The sequence below is a fragment of the Dermacentor silvarum genome, chromosome 7 (assembly GCF_013339745.2).
Source record: "Dermacentor silvarum isolate Dsil-2018 chromosome 7, BIME_Dsil_1.4, whole genome shotgun sequence".
NCBI classification, from domain to species: domain Eukaryota; kingdom Metazoa; phylum Arthropoda; class Arachnida; order Ixodida; family Ixodidae; genus Dermacentor; species Dermacentor silvarum.
The window spans coordinates 68,988,425-69,003,501 of record NC_051160.1 but is presented as its reverse complement, the minus strand read 5'-3'; positions in this window follow the sequence as shown (position 1 = coordinate 69,003,501).

Sequence of the window (15,077 nt, the reverse complement as noted above, 5' to 3'; positions counted from 1 at the left end):
TCTTAGCCACATGTACACCTCATATATATATATATATATATATATATATATATATATATACCTTTAATTTTCCATGACAAGTGGCACATGAGTCATCTCTTGTTGCCGGACGTGTGTTCATTTTCATTTTTACCTTACTTTTTAAATTATAGGTTTCCCAAACACACCATACGTTACTGTACATCTGATTGAAACGGGTTCGTTCAGATTTTTATTGTTTTGCTATCGACGAATCTCGGCATATTTTCAAAACCCTGTGAGCGCTCTCTGTCTTCAATTGGTATTGATAGAAGCAATTCTGTGCTCAGATACACAGAGTGGGGACTTCAGAAATAAAAGTTAATAAAGCACTTTAAACGCCTTTGTTTTTGGAGGTATTTTTGTCTGAATGTTGCATGTACATGCTGTTACGGCGAAATACTTGTTTGGATTTGACTGTGTGCAGTGTGGACAATTGCTATGTATATTGCAGTGCAGTGGCTTTAACTATGGCAACGCACCTGCAATATATTGAAAGAATGACTGAGAAAACATTTGTTGATTCCTTTCTGAGAGGTAATACAAAAGTTAAACATTCATTCTTGGAAGCATTGGTAGCTTCGTTGCACATTTACAAACACCAGTTCATAAAGGTACACATTACTTTAATAATTATATTTTAACTTGAAGGGCGTATAAATCACTGCGATAGCAAGCACGCAATGCCTATGGAGCAGCGCAGCGTAAACAAGACCGCGGTGGCTACCAAGCGTCCGTGAGTGCATATGTCGTGAAACGGCGTTTTAGTTAGAGCTCTGGCGGCATCATGCGTGTACGCCTATAGAGATCTTAAATATGAGTAGACATGCAACAACGGCGTGAACTGCCGTGGTGCCACCGATTTTGTCTGGTATCACCTTCAGAAAAGCGCAAGGAACGCCGTTGCCCGTAGACGCCGAGTGAGGTAGACCTCAAGACACATCCAAGCACTAACATCGCCATAATTATTTGGTGAAAAAACTAACGGTACCTGAATATCCGCCCTGCAACAAACGTGCGTTATCAAGATCACAATTGCTTTAATAAAAGAAACATTTCGAACCTTTCTATACCTAATCTTGGCACGAAACGCCAACGTGTGACCGTAAGACACTCGCTAGCCTTACAATGTTTAATGCCTTATAGTTGTCTAGACTGGTGGGTATAGTCACCTATACACAATCGCTGTACACAATAACTCTACAAAATTACTGCACACAATTACTCAGTGATAAAATAAACGAGACCTAAATATCCTCATTGCAACGAATAAAAGTCATAAAGAGCACTCTGTCTTTAATAAAGGCAGGCATTCTAACCTTTTTGATCCTACTTTCCTAAGCTCTAGGTAGGAACAAAACGGCAAAGTACCGTCATCAAGCGGGTTGGCTTCATGTTTGCATGGCGTACGCATATAAGAGATTTTCGGTGGGTTCTATGTAACCCCCTTTTTTGTTAAAGATGCTCAGGTGTTCTGTGGGCTTCCTGTGGAGGGCCATGAAAACTAATAACATAGCTCATAGATTCACACCCGCCAAATAATAAAAAGCTATGGATGTGTTTGAATGTCGAATTGAAATCTCCACAGACACGTTAGCACAAGAAGTACTGCTTTCATTAGCGAAATGCACTCGCCAAAAGAAGGATATCCCACAGAGCACTGATTGGCTTGAGTTACAAATGTATTCTGAACAACGTACCTGTATTGAGATTTCAACACTTACGATAAATTGTGAAGCGTGATAGGCACGTTCAACATCCCCTTCTGAGATATTCAACTTGCATGTTCGTTTGTAATTATATTCTGACGATGTATCCTTAATAAAAAGATTCAAACAAAATCAAAACAATTTAATTTACTTAATTGAATACTAAGTAGCACCGTATAAAAGGCTGCAGAACTATGAAACTTAACGAAGCAGCCATTATACAATAACTGGTAGCTTGGGGCAGCAATTACATAAATAAAAAAGGTACAGACACTAGCTCATTCGAGCTTCACTAAGGTAGTCATGACTAAAAGGAATTACCAGCCGGCACATATGTAAACATAAAACAATCGCTGATTTGCGTGCATGTGATGGTAATTGATGCATACAAACAACAATTATTATACACATATAATGGTTTCAGAGAAAGTTATTACTCAGAAGTTTTAGCAGATATTTGTACGGTTTTATCACGTACGTTCTTCACGCAAAGAAGCGCAAGGCCTATGTCATCATGGCACATACTGCTTATTTAGCAGTCGGCAAAATGTAAATCGGATCATTGTCTTCCTTTCGTATCACAACAACTGAGAAACCATTGGTTTGAAAGGCGGCTGTTGTTGTATAGGGGCTTGAGTAACGGGCCTGCAGTTCGGAGCGCATCAATCACTGCACAAAGACGCTGAAGATGCTGCTCGAAAGTCTCCGAAAAAACGACGACGTCGTCCAAATAAACAAGACACGTTGGCCACTTAAGACCGGACAAAACAGTGTCCATCATTCTTTGAAAAGTCGCAGGAGCAGAGCACAGGCCAAAAGGAAGAAATAACCACTACGCAGATCAATGGATGAAAAATATCTGGAGTGTCGAAGTTGGTCCAATGAGTCGTAGATGCGAGGTAGCGGATAGACGTCTTTCTGTGTAACGTTGTTGAGTTTGCGATAATCAACCCAGAAACGCAGTGTTCCGTCTTTCTTTTTAACTAGCACCACTGGTGACGCCCATGGACTTGTGGATGGCTGAATGATGTCGTCAGCAAGTATATGTTTGACTTGTTCACGAATGGCGTCTTGTTCTCTTCGAGACACACGGTAGACATGCTATCGGATGGGTCTTTTGCTGGGTTCCGTTATAATTCTGTGCTTCGCAACGGGTGTCTGCTTGATTTTTGACATCGTGGTAAAGCAGTCGCTAAAGGAAAGCAAAAGGGAGCGAAGACTCTCTTGCTGTTGAGCCGATAGTTTAGAATTCACATCGAGTTGAATTGTAAACTGGCTCTCATCGTGTTGGACGGACGAAAGTTCTGCGAGTGATAGGCTCGTTCTCGCGTCGCCGATTTCTTCTAAGTAAGCGACATCAGTGTGCCTCGTGAAGTGCTGGTATTCGCGACTGAAGTTCGTGATTAGGATTTCAGCAGGCTGTTTGGTGAGTTCGAGGAGGCCGCGGGCGACGCATACTTGACGAGAGAAGAGGATGGACACATTGGTTTCAACAACTCCAAGGGCAGTTCGGTCCTTGTCGCTCACTACGGTAACCAGTACACTGGAACGAGGTAGTAGGGTCACGGAATCATCAGAGACACGCAACGCCGTCTTGTGCGATTTGCATTCGTGCGAGCTTGCGTTACGTGGAAATGTCACCAACAGCTCTCGAAGATTTATAATGACCCCATATTCCCTAAGACAGTCCATTCCTAAGATGAGCTGCCTGGAGCATTCCCGCAGTACGACGAAAGATCCGATGAAGGTAGAGGCGCAGACATGCACTCGGGCAGTGCACCTCCCAACCGGCGTCACGAGATCACCACCCGCAGTACGGAGTTGGGGACCATTCCATGGTGTGATCACCTTTCGGAGAATAGCCACAAATTCATCACTCACAACGGAGTAGTCGGCGCCGGTATAAAGGAGGGCGGTGGCCTGGTAATTGTCGATGGTTACGGTAATATCGGCGGAAAGTCCTGCGTCGTTTTCAGAACATGGCGTGGCAGATAAATCATCGTCGTGAACTTTTCGTGTCGGAGGGTGTTTGTCAGGACGATCAGCAGCGGCCCCACCCCCGGAGGTCGCTGTCCTCCGTTTTCCTGGCGTGGGCGTGGAGTTTGGGATCTGTTGCGAACATCAGAAAACATGGAGTAACGGCTAGGCGAGATGATGCGCCGAGGAGGTTGTGAACGTGGTTGGCGTCTTTGTGCGGGAGAACATGGCTGTTGAGAGGTCAGGAACTGCTCAATCTCGCGTGGGCGCTCACCATTACTTGGTGGACGCGCGTTAGGGTGAAATCCCTGAAGGCCCATCCTCCGATAAGGGCACTGACGGTACAGATGGTCTGCTTCGCCGCAGTGGTAGCAAAGTGGCCGATTATCCGAGGTGCGCCACACGTTTGATTTCCGTGTGATATCTCGCGGGCCTACGCACTCATACGAGTTTACATTATTAGCGGGAAATTGACGTGGCGGCAGAGCTGAAACAGGGGAAGGCAAACGTCGTACCGTAGATGGTTGAGGGAACCGTAATACTTCGGCATATGTCAGGACTGGAGCTTCCGCTCGCGTTGGTGCCAATGGTTGCTTCACGGTCCTGCTTTCATCAGGAATGATGTCATCAAGCGCAGTAACAGTCGGCTGACAAGCAGTTTTGCGAACTTCCTCAAGCTCTTCGCGTACAACGCTTCACACAAGCTCTCGGAGTGCTGCTAAATCAAGTCCGCAGGTGAAACATGACACGGCGGCGACGGTGCTTTGGCGATCGTACTGTTGGGATCGTTGCTGCAGCGCTCGCTCCATTGTCGTCACTTCAGTTATGAACTCAGCGATGGCAGCTGGCGGGTTGCGCATGAGCCCAGCGAAGAGTTGTTCTGTCACCCCTCGCATTAAGAGACGAACTATCTTTGTCTCGGCCATACCTGGATCAGCACGTCGGAACAAGCGGGACATGTCTTCGACAAACATGGCCACGCTTTCATTTGGCTTCTGAAACCGACTCTGCAGAGCCTCTTCGGACTTTTCTTTCCTTTCGGGGCTGCTGTAGGTCTCGCGAAGGTGTCGTCGGAATTCTTGCCAGCTAGTGATGGAGCACTCATGATTCTCGAACCACGTGCGAGCGTAGTCTTCAAGGGCAAAGTATACGTAGCGCAGTTTCTTAGAGTCGTCCCATTCATTGACTGCAGCGACTCGGTCGAAGTGCTCAAGCCAAACCTCCGCGTCCTCGAACACGTCACCATAAGATGGCTTCGGAACGCGCGCTGCAAAGACGACACTCTGGTATGAAGTGGATAGGACTGTGTCGCTCTCTTGCGTCTAACTCGTACTTGCCCCTGTGGTTGACATTCTCATTGGGCTCAATGGGCCGTATTCAGGATGTAGTCCTTGCAAGCGGTGGCTGTGGCGAAGTGCCCGGTTTTCCTCCGGAATCGTAGGAATGGTGGTAGGGACTTGAAGCGTCAGGAGGTCAAATTAGGGCATAGGATGATACCCAGCACCTCCACCAAGTTGTCACGGTAATAACAGCACACGCAACAACCGGTCACACAGCATAACAGCTTCGATCGAGCAGTGCGTCTTCTTCGTTGTCTTCGTCTCTCCCCACCAAATCCTCCGCGGCGCGCAAAATAAAGCGCAAGCAAACTGCAACTGCACAACACACGGAAATGTACTGAATTGACGGGTCAATGTATATATAGGAGTTGTGCTTCTGATTTTCCTAAATACGCTTGGCCCATTGAAAAATCCAGTTACTACTATATATATATATATATATATATATATATATATATATTGTGGGCGTTTATAACGCACATCTTCCTCATCTGTATGTTATCATCATCATCCTCGCACTTTACCTATCCTCCTCTTCGCCTGTATCTGTGTTCATCATCATCGCCTGTGTGCTGCGCTGGTTCGCTGACAAGCTCCCGGGCCTAATAAACGTCGTTCCAACCGAGACGTCACAATATATATATATATATATATATATATATATATATATATATATATATATATATATATTCTCTGTAACTTGTACACATGGCGTTGTGCATTTTTTAAATCTTTGCCTTATAAAAGCTACAGTAAAATCCAGGTTCTTCTGTACCACTCCTCCAGTTGGGCGTCCGAGACGCACCGCCAGAGACGGTCTACGCAAGTTAGAAGTACTGCCGCTACGAAAAGCGGCGACGGGTTCGCTGAGTGCTTCTTCCAAGATTGAATTAGACAGAGATGACGAGAAAAAAGAACACTTTCTATTTACAAGTCTTTACAAGAATTTACATGTACAAATAAACGTACAACGCGGGACTGGTACGCATAGGGCGACCCTATATCGACATAGTCGATGGTGCATAGCATCGTAGTTTGTCCAGAAAGCTTGGTCGGGGCAACGGGGCCACGTTTTCAACCCTTCGGTGTACCGCCCCAAATATTTACCACCCTATCGCCACCGAGTGGCTATGAGTGGTCCGCTGACGCACCAATCACGAATCTTGTACTAGGATCGTCTTGTTCACCGGCACTTCCAGTATTGCGCTTCTTCCAAGCGCCCTTTTCTCTATCACCATTTACGGTGTCTTTCTCCCGCTCCCTCAAAACAACATACAAATAGAAACAACGCTCCAAGAAAGGGGGAGGGGGTGACAAATGCATAGTATGCGTGCTCCCGCGCAAAGCCACAGCGCCCAGCACAATGGGTTCAATCAAATCCTAATAAGCAGGTAGTACCTGCAAGCCAAAGTGGTTGACCTTTGGTGTGACCCCTTCCCCACTCGTACTTATTAGAAAAACCGATAGCGTAGTAGCTGCAGGTCGTACGTCAATGAAAGCTGTCAACCGACACTTTAGGCTCTGTTCAGTAAATGCTTGCTCAGAGAAGCTTTTCACGATGGTCTCCAAAACGGGTTGTCAAAGTGGTTATAATGTGAAAGGTGCACGTACATGTACTGCGTTCACCCTTTCGGTGCCGATTACACGCCCGGCACGCGCACATCCGTAGACAGGGGCAGTCAGGGACCTCTTAGCTTTTTCTTTCAGGACGACCGCGCGCGATGTATGTGACAAAGCACCAATATTGCCTCTTCTTGAGGTCCGCTGTTTCCACTAATGGGCACTAAACGCGTCGTCATGCGCCGCCCCGTCATTGCTCAGAGCCAGTCGGTCCGCAAGTACATCTGGCCAACTGTAATCGCGTCCGTCACGTTTGACACCACTTGAAAGCGTGTCTCCTAATGAATTTCGGAACCGTGAGCCACAACCGACAAGGGTCGTTGACGCGTCACGACTTGCTGCCGCTAATCGCCCCTCCACGTGCCGGGTTTAACCAGGCAGTGTCATGAGCCGTGCGCCTGCTCATCTCGGCGCCGTCACCATGACAGGCATCCGCCGCCGACCAGTTATCCTATTGTACATTGCCTGTCGAGCAAGGACCATCGGCAAGCCACCGCTAGCCATTTCTCTCCCCTTTCTTCGTAGCCGTTTCGCTTGGTGAGACCAGGTTGAAACAAAACGCCGATCCTAAGCCCTCCGAGCAGCAACTAAGGAACTAACTAGCGCTTCTAGCAGCAGGCTTACAGCTACTAAGTCTAAATCCGTAGAGTAACAATGTGCTGATTTTGTGATGATGCAGGAATGATAAGAGCATTGAGAGAGCTAGTGCCGCGGGCGTCATGCCTGTGAAGTATTTAAAGTTAAGCTCCCTTTGCCTACCATACCATGTTTTTCATTACGTCGGTCGTTCGGTCACTGGGGCGGTGGTTGGGTTCTCGCCAAGTAGATTCATATTCACTTTAAAAAAATCAAGTGCTTACAGAGGCGGGATTCGAACCGCAGTATAACAGCTCGGCGCTCTAACCGTTAGCCTACGATCGCATGTGAACTTCTCTCGTGCAAACGCCAACTTAGCTCTTTGAGGTGGTAGCAGCTTGTTGATGATTACAATTACAATGTTATGCCACATACCCATAATGGCAGATGGTCTAGAAACCTGTCTGCGTGTTGAATACTCTGATGATTTTCGTACTCTGGCTTATACCCACAACATGAGATTGGACAAGAAGCAGGCGGTACATATCGTGCCAAAGCCAACCAGCTCTTTGAGGTGATCACCACGTGTTGACGGTTTTCATACTTTGGCACATATGCACAACAGGAGATTGGCCAGGAAGTTGTTGGTATTACTAAAATAAATAACAACACATTAGAAATACAACCGGTATATTATTTCTCACAATGCGTATCAGGGTAAAATGCGTATCAGCATAAAAGAAGTTCACCAATTTATAGCAATTTATTTCACTAGCCACTTCACGAAGGTTTCGCTTGACATAGGTTTCAACATGTGCGTTTAATCTGCATAATATTTTAAAGAAAATTTCGGGAGGAATGTTGTCGAACTTCTAAGTCTCTTTTACAAATATTCCCAAGGCCTGCATTTATGTTTGAAACTTTTGAATATATAGATTTAGGGGGGTGAGAATAGCTATTCCTTTATTCTTTCTGTAAAAACCCACAATGTGCGGAATTCATAACACTGATACAATAAATGAATAACTATACCGCTTCAAGATAATTTTCCAAATGTATTAGAAACGAACGGCATGGTAGATATGGTCCGGTAACTGTACAGTTCATTTTCCACCGCCTTGAAACATAACCATCACTTTGGTGGTCTGCATATTCGGTGGTAAGAACTCGTGTGCTACGACACGTATTAACAACGTGTTCTTCAATATCCTCAAAATTACACTGCATGGGGGATTATTAGCCGCGTATTGTACACGTGACCGGTCAGACTACTTCGTTTTCATGCATCAGACTTAGGTCGTACCAATGTCTGTATTTTGATACCAGGACATTGGGTCATCACCATTAAAGGGACATTAAAGAGAAATAAGACTTCTTCTGTATCAGTAAGCTTCTCTTCTGCAATATCGAAAACACTCGTACTACAGTAAGATGCTTGGTGAGCCAGAAAAAGCTCAATAACAAAAGACGGATCTCAAAAGACGACGCCACTTCGAAGTTTCGATCCGCAGCAGTTCATTGTGAGGTCAGAGATTTTGACACCGTCTTCACGGGACTAGTTAATTCCTTGGCGATAAAGATAGACTACATTGTGTTCTAAAGGAGCCACATATTGAACATAGGAAGTCTCGGGAACTTTTGGTGCGCCAACACGGTTCAAACACGAAAAAATCCAATAAAAGGCGTGACGTCACAGTGACGCAGCGGCATTGGGGATTCGGCGCGAAATTAAATTAAAACGTTTACCTTCATTGTCTGCTCTAATAATCAACCTAATATATTGAAGAAAGAAAACTACACCAGGGAACAAAAAAAAAACTTTATTTGTCCAAATTGGTTTAGTGTTTTTCTTTAGTTTCTCTTTAAAGACCATGACAATGACGTTGCCTAATCTGCAGTGGTGGGGTTCATTGCAAAGCAATGTTACTGCCGAGAACAGAGAACTTCAGATGCCGCTACAATTTCCCTCACAAGGACGTACACTTCCGATAGTGCCATGACGCCGAACCGAATATTGGAACAAGAAAGACTAAGAAGGAGAGGAAGCGCTCTCGTTCTTCGAACCATGCGCAACAGCAGCTACCCATGGAGTCTGGCAACGGTTTCTATTGATGAACCCCTTTTAATGCGAAAGCGTTATATGACCCATTAAGCGAAAATCCAGCGTTGTCGTCAGTGGCGCGATCGAAAGATCGTACCAAAAATGGCCGACGGCACGAAAAGTAAAAAAAAAATGCTTGGACTAACGTCAAATTTGTCAAGCAGGTTTCTGTAAACCGAGCCAATTAGTGGAATTGGAAAGAAAGTTTGGTACATTTCGGTCTGGGTGGGAATCGAACGCGGGCCTCCGGAGTGCGAGACGAGCACGCCTCCTTGACGCCAAAGTGACTCCACGGTTTGTTTGCCTAAAATTGGGCCTAGCGCGCACGTCATTGCACAGGTCACGTCCCTGCCTCCGGCCCGTCACTTGCTCTTCGGATTTCACCTGTGCTGTGTCTACTGGGATGCTCTCCGAAGCGTCTACCTCAGCCGCAGCTGTGAAACGTGGTCGCCCATGGAAGCACGCCTCAGAAAACTAGGCAAAGAAACAGAAACAAATTCATCGTTCTTTAGCACAGCGGTGCGAATATTTCCGGTCTGTGGACAACGTATACGCAAACACACTCCCAGATTGAGCAGAAAGAACTTGATGCACATCGAAAACATAAAGCGGAAACATTCCACCTAAGCGATTATGATGCCTTCGTGTTCCCACGCGTAAGCTGTCTTAAGCGTCTCTGCTGAATTTTAATTCAGTGCACCGGTAGGCCTAATTTTCTACAAGTGGTGCCGAAACCTGGGAGCGCTTCCTCTCCTTCAACGTCATTCTTGTTGCATCATTCGGTTTGGCGTCATGGCACTATCAGAAGTCTGCGTCATTGCGAGGGAAACTATAGCGGCATCTGTTCTCTGCAGTAATATTGCTGTGCGATGGGCCCCATCGCTGCCAGATTAGGCAGCGTCATTGTCACCGTCGTTAAAGGGACAGTAGTGCCCTGCTACAGTGATGCCATCAACATTCAAAACGGCCCTTTGCTAAAGACCACTACTATACGGTGAGCTCCTTGTCGGGCAGCACCATCGACAACTGCTTCATGTAGGAGTTCGGGATACACTCGTACAAATAAGGAAAGATTTTGGATATTATGAGGACGGCAGCTGGTCAAGAAGGTCATCGGATGATGCATCGTGTGCTAACTCTTGAATGTCAGACCTCTTTCCAAAGTAAGCTTTCCGTTATCACCTCAAAGAGTGGCCGCTTCGGAACCCTTTCAAGTAATAGGAGTGCATTCCGCCGGTACCCTCTACGTTAAACGTCTAGATGGTTAGGCCAAAGTGTATGTACATTTGCCTGTTCACGTGTGCCGTGATTAGAGCGTTCACCTCGACCTAGCCGAAGACATGACCGCCCACAAGCATTCTCAACGCTTTCGATGCTTTGTGTCACGACAAGTACTTTCTCCTGTTATATATTCAGACAACGCCTTGGCATTCAAGAAGAGCAAGAAAGAGCTTTCGAAATTGTGGCAATCATTGAGAGACGAAGTTTGTAGCTACATCGCTAACTATAATATAAAATTGATTGTTATCAACAGTTGTGCACCGTGATGGGGCGGTATTTACTAGAGACTTACAGGTCTGTCAAGCTGGCATTGAAGTGCATCCGAAAGGGATCTCTTACGGAGATATATCTACAAACAAACTTAACTGAAGTAGAAGCTGTCAACGATTATTCACATATGTTCACAGCGGCTGTCGAGATCTAGCACCTCTCTCCCCGTCTCACTTTCTCATTGGAAAGCGAATATCTGCACTTCCCCACCTAACACTCAGCAAGATCACAGTAGATAGTCGCCGTATACTACCCATGTGGGAATAACGAGAAAAAACGCGAAGAACTTTCAGGGAGCGTTGGTGTGCTATAACGTAAAATGATTCAGAACGGTTTTGATTCCAAACTCCTGACGTCAAATTTACGTAACCATCGACGCAAGCATCGGGCGGTGACCCGCTGCGTTGTCTGAACAACCCAATCAAACACTGTCCTCGTTTATAGGAGGTCACCATTTTTCTCTTTCAAAACCAATAACATTGTCTACACTCAGCGGTTTTTCTTATCTAATTGGCTGACAAGAGGCCAGGAGCACACTCGAGTGAAGGGGTTTCGATGGGGCCGAGCCAGCACAGTAAAAATAGATAACCGAATGAAGAGGGTGGTGCCGGCTTATCCGCTTGGTCTGCTTCGCCTTACTTAGCTTGCGGTGGCTGGTCGAAAATCGTGGCGGCGTGCAACGGAAGGATAAGAATGCCGCTAAAACGGATCCTCAACAAGGAAGAGTTGACAGAGCGATGTCGTATGCATGCCGAAAGCGCTCAATAACGTTTTACTGCCACACAAATAGGTTTATCATGCGCAAATTAATATATGCTCACCGGCAGCTGCGAGTAGCGAGGGCCTGAGCCATCGGTGGGCAGCCATCTTTGATTCCTTTCGGAACGGCGCAGTCTGTAGCTATTCAGAAAAATTTTCAGTTTTGTTCGGCATATTAATGCATTTTTTCGCGTACACGTCACTTTGACGTAGTGAGTTTTCGCGGTTTTGTGACGTCGCGTGACAGACAGACGAAGTGGGCGTAGCCAGAAAACATTGAACCAACATTAAACCAACATTGAGCCAGAATACATTGGACCAATAGCAAAGAGCTAATAGTGCAAAGACATCGAATGAAGAATGATTATTTTTCTTTTGTGTGGTTTAATCATGCCTAATCAGTGTGTACACGTTATATCAGATGGGGAGCTATCGCGGTTTTCATGACATCGCGTGACAGACAGGCAAAGTTGGGAGCGGCCCGAAAATGTTTTCACCAATCGTGGAGGCTGATTGCAGAAATTGGAATCAAAGCAGTTTGGAATCATTTTACGTTATAGCGCCCTTGCTCAAAAGAATACCTTTCTGAGTTAAGAACAATGCCCAGCTCCAAGTCAGTTACCTCGCTTGACAGAATTAAGAAACGCGTCCTCGTCCTTCTACAAGTGTCGAGCAAGCCCCGACATTTATGGAACACTGTTCGAATAGAAGAGGTCTACAGAGGAAAGGACGGCATGACAAGATCCTATATCTTGAGACTACCGGGTGTATCTTCAGTTAAACCGGCCGTTGAACATCTGCATCTGCTTAAATCAAAGCTTTTGTGAACTTCTACGAACGGGGAAGTTTTTTGGAGCAACAACGACGAATATGGAGACGGTGTGTACGGTTGGTTCAGACTACGCGCAAAAGCAGCTGCCCACGGAGTCCGGCTACCGTTCATGCTAAATAAAACCCCTTTTATATGCATCGGGAGGTTTGATGTTCTACACCGAATGCTTCCATGATACGCAGAACTTCGCTGTAGCATGTGACATGGCAAAGCATTCAGGACTGTTTGTTCGTTCAGCAATGGAACGACCGACATGCGGCTGCGATTGGGCGATCAGACTTCTCCGCTGTAAAGGTTCTCACTGCAGCCTGCCGAGAAACAAAGCCTGTACTTACACGTAAAATGGACTCCAGAGGCAACCTTTGATGGAAGAAATAATCCCATATTACTTATCCACACCTTCCTCACCATAGAACTTTAAACATGGGGCTGTCGTTTATGATGACGTGCGGAGCAAGTGATAAATTGTTTATTTCACGTGTGTTGGCATCGTATTGGTGTGGACAGTTTTAAATGCGAAACATTTCTTGTCTCTTTGTCTTTGTATTTTTGTCTCTTTGACAGTATCTATCTATCTAGCCACCTACCTCTTGGTGCTCTCATGGTCGTTTCGTTAACTTTGTATGTACCAAAATTCGCATAGTATGAAGGGAGTGTATGACGAACATAAATGATAGGTCATGACATAAATATCCCGACATGCGTGTCACGGAGGTCGTGAAACAACCGCCTACGTCTTTGTGCTTTCATTACCGTTTCGTTAATTTGGTAGGTATAAAAATTGGCATAGCATGACAAGAGTGTATGACGATCATAACTGATAGGTCATAACATTATTATTATCACATGTGTGTCATGTAGGTCATGAAATAGCCGCCTACGTCTCGGAGCTCTCACGGTCGTTTCGTTAACTTGGTAGGCTTCCCGTACACTGCTTCGCATAGCATCGATTCCCACAGGACGTAGGATCTGCAGGCTTTTTGTTGTTGTTTTTATCTCGCCTATTCTAAAATATTTCATCCCGTCACCTCCTTCACTAAGCACCGAAAGCCAATCCTGCCTTCACACTGACCATCAGAAGGTCATCAGAAGCCATCACTGGTTTGGCAAGACCCCGTCGGCAGGTAGTAGGACAAGCATATTACAGGAATTCCTTTCTGTGAGTCCCACTTGTTTTTCATCGTCTACCGTTAACGTGTGGTATATCAGGCCGATAACTTCAGCTGACCGCCACTCGAACCATTGACCAAGACGGAATAATAATAATAAAGAGGGTCGTTACGTTAACCTAGCTTAGAATGTGGTAACCAAAGAACGTTGGCTTATAACGCAGCGTTGCGGATGTTACACTCTCGGCTTATGTGTACGACTAGATATCTATCTAAACAGTATTCTGCTAACAGTCGCAAAGAACCCATATTCAGTTTCCGCACTTGCTATTACAAATTTGGAGCGCCAACGTACTTGTTTGAAAGAAACAACTTTGTTTACAAAAAACAAAAAATTATTTCAGCCCCGTTGACGTCCTCCAATTTTCATGTTTAAGGTCGGAGGCCAAGTGCTATGAAAAAAAGTTTAAAGAACGATTAACAATACAAATTATTGGTCTACATCATAAAGCGCACTTTTTTAGGCCCATGCGAGCCTTTTAAGGTAGCATTATTTTTTTCAATATTTTTATTATTTGAAAAACCTTATTAAATGTGGGACTCATGCGAACAGTCATGGAACAGTAGTATAGGGGAGGCTTTGATCTGTGCAATGAACCAAGATTACGGGGATCAGGTTAATTCGCGGAGCATAGTGATGAAATAACCAAAAACATGTGTGCTTTCATTGGGTGTCCCTTGGTGTAAAAGGCATCCATATCTAAACATGTAGCACGATTTTACCTTATGAGGTTCATTGCGCGCCCAATAACGGGAGAAAAGATTGTGCCAAGTTTCACAAAAAATCTTTATTAGGGAAAAAGTTATGAATCTTTGCGTTTCAAGAAAATGCAAAAATATAGGTTCTGAGAAAATCAACAAAAATATTTCAAAGCATAGCGCTTACATAAGATGGTCAAGAGAGCTAAAATCCCATATATGTGTAGCCAGTCTCGTCTTGGGTCTTGCTCTTGTTTGATTTTGCTCTTGTGGCACCTCGACCTGGTTTTTCCTTTTCTAGCTTGCTTTGCAGTATAACAGGTATTTGCAGTATATCTCCAGGACCATCGCCTTGTACTGATTGCCGGCAAACTTTCATTTTGTGCGTCTTTGCGCTCTAAACTTCACTCTTCTGTGGCTGCCAGTAAGAAAAATTGAGCGACAGAGGGCAAACACATCCATCAAACAATCCGCTGCTCCTTTAACGTGCGTGCAGCCTCCGGAACCTAAAAAACGCACGCAAAACATTGCACGTCCAATTGGTGAGGTATTTATTATTTTAATTGATAGCTAAGGTGTTGAAAATGCTTTTATGGCATTATTACACTTTTGCACGTGATACAATTCTTACATAACCAGCGAAGAACTGCAAGGCAGGGCATTTTTTTTATGTTCCACAGAAAACTGGCACATTCACTTTCGGTTTCGTAGACGCCGGGTGGTTTT